Raw genomic sequence first — 10,577 nt, forward strand, 5'->3', positions numbered from 1 at the left:
AATTATACATATATTTAATTACATAACTTCATATTAATAAAAGTAATTATCTTTTATATTGATTATTTAAATAATTATTTAAACAAATATAGATAATTTAACGATGGTATAAAACATTTGAATTTGAATTTTCTAAAGTTTGAATTTTACTTTAGAGAATAAAATATGATCTTTCACCATTTATTTTATAAGTGGAATCAAGAATAAATGTGAGAGAAAAACTATTCAAAAGTAGAATATCATACTTTTTATTCTCTAAAATACAAATTTAAAATTTAGAGGATCCAAATTCAAAACGTTTTATGCATAAAACTAGCTAAAAGTAGTTTCAGTGAAGTGAAATGGAGTTGTTTTTATTTTTTTTTTTGACAGAAAGGAACGTTTCTCAATTATAGGAAAGCCAAACGGTACTTACAAATTTTAAAGAAATATCAATTCTACATAGATAACAAGACGAAAGATATCCTATGTATTGAACTAAAATCTGATAGCAAGCCCAACATTCGATTCTTAAAAATCTTAAAAGAAGAAACAGAGATCAAACAGAATATCTTTTGTTTCTAAATCTACACATATGTGCTGTAAGCCAATAAGATACATCTTCTTCTTCTCCATATAAATCTGAATATTTTTTGAATCTAAAAGTTTTCCTGTAAATGAAACCATTTCTTCATCGAGTTTTCCTTCAAGATTTGAAAAGATCTGTATCATTAGAACACCACCAGCACCCATAACAGGAACCAAAACGCCACCACAAACAAGGGAGAAAATCACAGATGGGTTATACAAACAGGAACACAGAGCTAAGCTTAAGTCCGAAGAAAATTATTTTAGATCTAGATCTGGATCTCAAATCTAGATTTCTAAAAGAAAAACAGAAAACAGAAATTAAAACAAGAACTAGGAAGGCAAAGAGAAAAGAGAGGAGAAGTTGAAGAGGTGACGGAGCAAAATGTGTGGAGGTGAATGGAGAACAGAAACCAAAGAAGAAGGAGAAAGGAGGAAGAAGAAGGAGAGGCGGAGAAGACGAAAAGGGAAAAAAATTAAGAAAACAGGAGCAAAGAAGAAGAGGTAGGAGGAGATAGGAGCATCGGAGGGCCACCGCAGCCTAGATTGAGGCGGCGGCGGCAGCCCTCAAAAGAGGTTTTAGGGTTTATCTCAATGGAAAAGAGAGAGAGAGAAAATCAACCAGAGTAGTGCGAAGTGAAATGGAGTTGTTGCCACCACTAAAACTACGCAATCTTCTCTTGCTCATTGAAACTTGAAAGGAAAGACAATACATATACACATACATTGCCATCAATAATATTATATAGGATAGTTGCAAAAGAATAAAGATCAAAATACATATGTTTAATACGTGTTTAATTTGTACTGTTGATTATACATTTTTGTTATTTCTACATAATTATCTTGTATGATTGTTAAAATGAATTATTTACATAACATTATTGTAATAGTATCATACACATATGAGAAAATATCTAAGTCTTATAATGACAAATGGGTTCACTCTAGACAATAATAATCATCATATAAAGAAACATAGTGATGATGATGGAAGGACGCTAATTATATTATATATTCAAAAATACTATGTAAAAACAAATTAACAATATTTTTATATAAAATTAATAATTAAAAATATTAAATAATAACTTAGTTAAATATATTAAATTATTTAAATATTTTTCATTTTTATATATTTTATTTATTTTAGGGCAAAAAACCATTATAAGTCAATGTGCTCTAGAATTTACGTTAATAAGCCAAACTGAATATGGTTTCAGTAATGCGCCAGATCATATATTAATATAATTCGAACCAAGTTGGTTCGAACTACATTTGGTAATAATTCGAACTAGGGCAGTTCGAATTATGAGTTGAGTCTTCTTCATAAATCGAACCAGGTTGGTTCGAACTTCGATTGCAAGTAATTCGAACCAGGGTAGTTCGAATTATAGAGAGATAAGCCGTCCAAAGTAATTCGAACCAGGCTGGTTCGAATTAAACAAACCTTAATTCGAAGGAGGCCGGTTCGAATTAGTGGGAGAAAGAGCTCTATATATATGGCTGTAAACGTGAGTTGGTCTCATTAGAGGGAGTAAGATGGCTAGTGAGGAGAGTTTTGTTGTTTTAGTTCACCACAGAGGATCCATTAAGAGGAAAACTCATTCCGGAGTGAAGTTCACAGATAAGAATCCTCTCTGTATTGTCGTTACTCCTACGACGAGCTTTGATGACCTTGTTAGATCTGTACTGATGAAGCTCGGTCTAGAAGGTGCGAAGCGGGTTAAGAAGTTTTTCTATCGCATTCCAATCACGGTGCTCCATGATACCGTGAAGTATGATTACTTCACGATTAGTAGCGATGAGGACTTGCAAGTAATGTTTCTTTGTCGGCGGCAGTTTCCGGAGGTGAGGACACCAGAGTTGTTGGCAAAGCTGGTTGATGTGGTATCCAGCTCAGGGGTTCGAACTGGAATACCACCACTTTAGCCACGGCAGCCGGTTCTAGTTCTCGGCCTGCCATTGGTTCTTCCTCCGTCCCTGTGTACCAGCCAGTGGTCCAACCTGTCGCCTCCCCGTCTTTTGCTGTTAATCTCAACGGCAGCGTAGGCGACGAGGTAGGTTCAAGGGAAAATCTGCCGAACGCTTTACTGGCCGTTGCACCGCTTGGCGTTGGAGACGGATTGCTGGGTGATGCAGAGGAGGATGACGTCGAGCCGGATATGATTGACGATGACAGCGGCGATGATATTGGAGCGAGTGAGCCTGCATTGGCGGTAGGTGGTTCTAGCTCTGGCACATAGCAGTATCCACCTCATTTTTCCTCTTTGGACTTGGATGCCATGAGGCAGGAGGGGATTTTTGGGCACTCTGTTGGATTCGGAGCTAGAGATGCGGAAGGGACTGCTGGTCTGACAGAGTTCCAGGTTGGTCAACAATTTCAGGATAAAGATCAGGCCCTGTTAAGTGTGAAGACTTACAGCATCCGGCGAGGGGTACAGTACAAGGTAATCGAGTCTGATTATCGCCGGTATGTGGGCAAGTGTTCTGAGTTTGGGAATGGGTGCACATGGTTGATTCGACTGAGTCTCCGGCAGCGCAAGGGCATTTGGGAGGTCAAACGATACAATGGACCTCACACTTGTCTTGCCACCTCCATCTCGAGTGACCATAGGAGTTTGGATTATCATGTGATATCGGCGTTCATTATGCCAATGGTTAAGGCTGATGCATCCGTCAGCATCAAGGTGCTCCTGAATGCCACGGCAGCACACTTTGGGTTTAGGCCGACTTACAGGAGGGTCTGGATGGCGAAGCAGAAGGCTGTTGCCCTCAACTACGGTGACTGGAATGAGTCATACAACGAGCTACCTAGGTGGGTGTTGGGAGTCCAGTTGACGATGTCTGATACTGTTGCAGTCCTAAGGACTAGCCCCGTTCGAGTTGGAGGACAGGTAGACGAGTCTCAAGCTTATTTTCACAGACTTTTCTGGACGTTTCCACCATGCATCAAGGCATTCCGTCATTGCAAGCCGCTAGTCAGCATTGACGGCACCCATCCTTATGGCAAGTACGGGGGAACATTGCTCATCGCAATTGCACAGGACGGGAACTCCAACATTCTACCTATTGCATTCGCACTAGTAGAGGGTGAGAATGCTGAGTCTTGGGCATTCTTTCTCTCCCACCTTCGTCAGTACGTGACACCGCAGCTGGGTCTGCTGGTTATATCAGACAGGCATAATGGCATCAAGGCTGCGCTTGAGGCTCCTGACGGAGGTTGGTTACCTCCATCTGCATACCGTGCATTCTGCATTTGACACGTAGCTGCTAACTTTGCCCTTACCTTCAAGGGCAAAGACGCACGGAGGCTTCTTGTGAATGCGGCGTATGCCAAGACCGAGGTTGAGTTTGATTACTGGTTTGATATTCTGCGGTCTGAAGACCCGAAGATGTGTGAGTGGGCGAACCGGATTGATTATTCCTTGTGGACTCAGCATCGTGACGAGGGGCGGAGATTCAGTCACATGACGACGAATATCTCCGAGTGTGTGAACTCAATCCTCAAGGGTGTCAGAAACCTACATGTATCCTCGCTGGTGAAGGCAACATATGGAAGGCTGGCGAAACTTTTTGTTCGCAAGGGGAGAGAGGATGAGGCCCAGATGGAAACCGGACAATAATTCACTCAGCACTTGGCCAAGTGTATTGAGGCCAACTTGAAGATGGCGAGGTGCTTCACGGTGACTTTGTATGACAGGGATAATTCCAAGTTCACCGTAGCCGAAACCACTCCGACTGGTTCCTTCTCATTGGGTAGCTACAAAGTATCGCTTGCCGCTCGGACATGTGACTGCGGGTACTTCCAGGCGCTTCATTTCCCATGTCCGCACGCACTTGCATGTTGTGCCTACTCACAGGTGAACTAGACCACTTATGTTCACAGCGTGTATAGGATTAGTTCGGTATTCAGTGTGTATCGGATGGGATTCACCCCTTCGATTCTGAAGGGTTTCTGGCCACCATACAACGGGCCTACTGTGATACCGGACCCTGACAAGAGGCGTGCGAGAGAGGGTCGTCCGAGGTCCACCAGGATACGAACAAATATGGACGAGGCAGATCCAAACCGTCCAAAGAGATGTGGCCTATGTCGCCAACCCGGACACACACGTCAGAGTTGCCCCCAGTTGGGTGGATCGTCTCACACTGGGGGCCATTAGTAGCCATGTTCTTAGCGTTAGTACTTATTTTAGTTAAGTTTTATTGTTGATTTTTTAACTTTCATGTATTCAGCATGCTGCGTTAAGTAATGAATATGTTATGTATCACTTTAAGTCTTGCTACAAGTACTCTAAATGCAAAATTTAATAAACAAATGTACATATTAGACTGTTATATGATGCAATGATTATAAATAGTCACTGATAAATCTGGTAAACAACCGTTTTCAAAGTACAATTCGATGAACAAACAACAAAGGAAAACAGCTCTAAAATAACAACAAAAGTACATATGGCTGTGATACATGAATAAACTCTACGAAACAAAATACATGATACATGACTCATCTAAACAGATGCGAGCCCGTACCGCAACGACGGGGTACCCTTGCCCGCTGACCTCTGCGGATAAACGGCTCCTCATCCTCGATCTCATCCGCGTCCTCATCCGGCCAGGCTGTGCAGGTGGCGTAAAATGGGCGGGTGCCGCAGACGGCCCGTCAACAGACTCTGATGCAGCAGCGTAGGCGGATGGTGGGGTACCTCCCAAACCAAAATGGTCACCAACAGATGCCGTAGGAGGCTCGTTCAGATCAATGTCTAACGGTGCCTGCGTGCCGGATGTCTGACCACGCCTCCGGGCCGGCACGTCCTCCTGCATGATGGCGGTGATGTCATCCAGAAATTGTTCACCCCCGAAGTCCGCATCAAGCGTATCTGAGGCAAGGAAGTCTGACCACTGTGATCCCGTAATAACCCATGGGGTACCCTCCTGCTGAGGCTGGTCATGGGCGGGTACACCAACGAAGTAATCTCCAAGAGGCCCCGACCCAAGTCCAGCATGACCAGGGTCAGCCACGTCACCCATACCTGACCCATACCACTCACCTCCTTGTCCGCCATTGTGGGTACTAACACCATGAACTGCAACAGCCCCCTGCACCATCCCCGCCCACGGGACCATGCTGATCGTTGCCATCGTCGTCAGGGTCACGAGGACGGTGGTCCCCCGCACCACGCCCTCTCCGTCTCCCTCCCTGGCCTCGTCATCCGCCTCTAGCGGGACCGTCATCGTCATGATCGTCAATAGCCGCATCAAGCCACCTCCACTCACGCTGGCCCCGTCGTGTCCCCACACGAGCTCTCCTCTCAACCCGCCGCCTGTCCGGCACGTCCTCAGGCCGATCCATGTCAGGAACTCGCCCGCACCCCGCTGTGAGGCCTCAACTGGAATAGGAATGGCTCTCGGATCCATCAACTGCATCTCCGGAGACAGGAACATCTTTCCATGCTGCCTCCACCAATCGAGGAACTGCTGCGATGGTCCAGGGTCGGCAACAACATCGAACTTCAGCACAGTGTCCGCACGGGAGTCCCAATAGAGATGCCACTTCTGCAATTGGTACGAGAACCATCGATCGCCGCCTTTGCCGTCCGTGGACATCAGAAAGTCGATGTTCAGGGCGGGATTCGGACAGGGCTGCACACCTCCAAACTGCGGAAGAACCCTATCTATCTGATGCCACTCTATGACGGCAAAGTATATCAGTGACGTCACAGACCGCCACAATGCCATATGCCGAGGCTCCAAAGCCTTTGGATGCACAACCTGAAGTATGTCGGGAGTTGTGTAAGGCATCCAGATAAACTGCACGGAGAACTCTCCATTGTTAGGGCAACTCATGAACCCAACTCATAAACTGTGGTTAAATAAAGAAACTTATTACGTAGCGTACTCACCTCCTTGTCATGTAATTGGTCTATCCTCAGCCTCAACATCTGCACTCTAGGACCCTTCTCGCTACCGGAAGGGTTGTATCCTGACCACCTGCATCATAAATGTGTGTTTAGGGTTTGTAATGCTTTTTTAATCAACATGGAATTATTTATATTAAATTGAAATAGAGAAGGCTAAGTAGAGTACCTCGACGCCAATGGCCAGCTGAATGTCTCATACCCTTCAGGCCTAAATCGAGGAAATCACCAGAAGATCCAAGACTGAAGTAGCTGAAGTGGGCCCGCTAACTTGACCACATGTCTGTTCGCCACTCGGCACATGCACCGGTACAACCAGGTCAGTGCTGCAGAACCCCAGCTATAGGTACCCATCTCCTCCAGCCTAGCTACGTAGGGAAGCCATCTGATGTGAATGCGGTTGCCGGACTTGTCCGCAAATAGCTGCGTACCCAACAACATCATGATGTATGCACGGGCATATCTCCGCACAGTCTCGTCATCAGCTCCCTCAGGGCACTCACCAAAAGTCTCCTGAAACCAGCTGCAGTTCACTGCGTACTTCTGAACCTGGTTGGGAGGAGGAACCACTCCGAGCAACTCCTGGAACCACACCCAGGCTGGACGGCCACCCTGGATGTAAATATGGAATTCTGATAGGCAGCCGCTGACGTAACGCCCGTCCACTGGCAAACCCAACTGGTATGCCACGTCCTGAAGTGTGATCGTGCACTCTCCGAACGGCATGTGAAACGTGTGCGTCTCCGGACGCCATCGCTCGACGAATGCACTGACAAGGGCCTCGTCTAACCGGAACCATCTATCGTTCATCCTTGCAAGATGGTATAGTCCGGCCATCTGCAAGTACGGAACGTATCTGTCATCGAATTGCATGCCCTGCTGCCGCCGCATGCTCCGGATGCATCGCTGGGGCTGCACATGACATGCACCGCATTGTTAGAACCAGCTTCATAACCAATGACAAACATAGCCAAAACGATAAATCATCAAGAAAATGTCATACTAAATAAAACCGCATAAAAATCCATGAACGAGAACCACATGCAAAACAACTACCATAGACCACACAACTAAACCACTAACATAAAACAGCTAAACTAGAACCACTTTCATAAAACAGCTTAACTAAAACCATGAACATAAAACAGCTAATGCAAAACAAGTATCACAAACCACTAACATAAAATAACTAACACAAACCACAAACATAAAAAAACAAACATAAACCACTAACATAAAACAGCTAACATAAAACAACTAACACAAACCACTAACATAAAACAACTAACATAAACCACAAACATAAAAAAACCAAAATAAACCACTAACATAAAACAGCTAACATAAAACAACTAAACCATACCACTAACATAAAACAACAAACACAAACCACTTACATAAAACAACTAACATAAACCACTAACATAAAAAAACCAACATAAAACCATACCACTTACAAAAAACAACTAACATAAACCACCAACTAAACCACCAACATAAAACAACCAACACAAAATAACTAACATAAACCACTAAAATAAACCACTAACATAAACCATCAGCAGAAACCACCTACATAAACCACCAACTAAACCACAATCTAAACCGCATGCATAATCTCTCAACTAAACCACCAGCAATACCACAACGATTTACTGCTAGCATTAAGTTATTTCTGTACTAACCTCGTCGTTGATGACCCCGGCTATATGAGCAACTCCGTCCAAGCAATATAACCGTGCCGGATCGTCCCCCATCAGCAAAGTATTCCGCTCAGGTCTTCGTCGGATAGAATTTGGGTCGTTTTCTCTGGGATTTGGTGGGGTAGGGAAAAGGAAGAATGGTTCGAATGAGGCTGATTCGAACTCCTTATATAGCCAAATCACCTGTAATTCGAACCAGGTAGGTTCGAATTATTAATGAGCCACGACAAAGGTAATTCGAACCAGGTTGGTTCGATTTACATGCAATGCTTTCCTATGTATAATTTGAACTAGCCTTGTTCAAATTATGTGCATATTAAGTTCGAACCACATTGGTTCGAATTATGTTCAACCTTTTCTCACCCTAATTCAAACTGCCTTGGTTCGGTTTATTAACATTTGTAGTTCGAACCAACCTGGTTCGAATTACATTAAAATATCACTTGGCTTATTGCTGAAACAATTTTCGTTTTGGATTATTTACGTACCTTAAAACTGCCATTGGCTTATTAGGATATTTTGCCCTTTATTTTATACAAAGAGTAATCTATTTATATATGTAAATCTTGTTAATTTACACCGAGTTGTAAAAAGTTTATTAATACAAGTAAATACAGTTATTAGATTACACACACATATATACATATATATATATATATATTTTAAAATTAAATTCTTAAAATAATATCATATAACATACCTAGTTACACCCCCGCGGAAGAACAAAAATGGGTACGGCTAAATAGCCTTCTTGTTCTTGTAGGAATTCGATTTCTGATACGTATAACATGCTTTATTTGGAAATGAATATTCGTCACTATTATTAATAAAGTATTGGATAGATAATTAGCCACTATTATGAACGGGAAACCTCTAGAGAGGGGGAAAACTAATTTTATTATAATTAACACTAATATAATCAGAACAATGAACAAAGTTATCATCAACGAACTATGCTAGATTCTTTAGTAACCATCAAAGTTTGTATTGAAAAGTAAAATCGGCGAACATTAACTACTACACGATAATGTAAAAGAAAAGCGAACATATATTTAGAATTTGATGTTTAATACTTTAATGTTTAATTAAAAATGGGTACTTTAATTTCTTTAGAAAAATGCTAGGTTTTTCCGGTGTAGTTATTAATAGAAAAAATAATTCGAATAGTTTTCGCATATTCAAAATTTATTATATAATCAAATTAATCATAATCAAATTGTATTGGTCGAATAATCAATTTATTAGTCTACTTAAATAAGTATCAGTTCGATTTTTGTTTTGACTAGTGTTACACTCAACTAAATTTATATATAAAACTACAAAAATGCTATGTGTATATCTATTACAAAAACAGTCATTATATATTTGTATATAAATACATATATTTTTTAATTTATTTTTGATATATATTTTATAAAATGATTAATTTAACAATTGAATTTTTATGTAAATGTAACATGGTTGATACAATTAATCGCTTCTTTCTTCTTTTCAAATCTCCTCATACTTCTAATTTTCTGTCTTTTTCTTTTTCACTTACAACTCTCAAATCAAATATGTCCGCCCTCTTCATTCTCCTTTGCCGACCTTGCCTCCGCCTTCCTCCTCTTTTTTCTCCACCCCTTTCTGACAAACTTCCATCTCTGTCTTACTATAATAGTGTCATCGTCGTTGTCTTCATTGTGTGGTGCCATTACTACTTAGCCAAACTCCTTAATTGCCACCTTTCTATCCCCAACATCGCCTACGTTGTCTTATCCAATGCCAACGCTAATTGTTGTTGAATTCTCTATCCCTTAACCAATTAAACTGGAAGTTTCGAATTCCGTAACCGTTTTAGCAGCAGCATGATTTTAAGGGATGAAACCTAGTACTAGTAGCAGTAACACCATCCTCCTCCTTCTTTCTTATTTCCCTCTCTTTTTTTTTTGTTCTTTTTCTCTGTTTCTTTTAATGGATATTGTGATTTTGATACTGAAATTTGAATTTTGATTTTGAATTTGTTATTGTAAATGAAGAGGAGGAGGTGTATGACTGAATACATCAGAAAAAATAAAAAAAAATTGGTGGATGATAATAATAGCAAAAAAAAAACGAGACGAGAGTTTTAGGAAAAAAAATTAAAATCAGATATCATATTAAATAGGACATTTTATAAAATTTTTTATAATTATAATAATTGATAAATGTCATGTTAGTATTTAACGTTAATTTTTATTAACTCAGTTAATGACCAATCATTTTTATCAATATTAACCATCTTTTAAGATTTTTTTATTAAGAACATTTTTTATAATTTATTTTATCAACGCCTAAATTTTTCAAATATTAAATTAATAGTTATCTCTTTTATTGTTACTGTAAAGTCGAGTGAAGTGATGATCTC

The 10,577-nt window shown here is 41.0% G+C and overlaps 1 pseudogene; it reads left to right on the top strand.

The window, feature by feature from the left end:
• Positions 1 to 2,109: 2,109 nt before the first annotated feature.
• Positions 2,110 to 8,587, top strand: LOC107495464 (uncharacterized; annotated as a pseudogene).
• Positions 8,588 to 10,577: the final 1,990 nt, after the last annotated feature.

The sequence above is a fragment of the Arachis duranensis genome, chromosome 6, assembly GCF_000817695.3.
Source record: "Arachis duranensis cultivar V14167 chromosome 6, aradu.V14167.gnm2.J7QH, whole genome shotgun sequence".
Classification (NCBI taxonomy): domain Eukaryota; kingdom Viridiplantae; phylum Streptophyta; class Magnoliopsida; order Fabales; family Fabaceae; genus Arachis; species Arachis duranensis.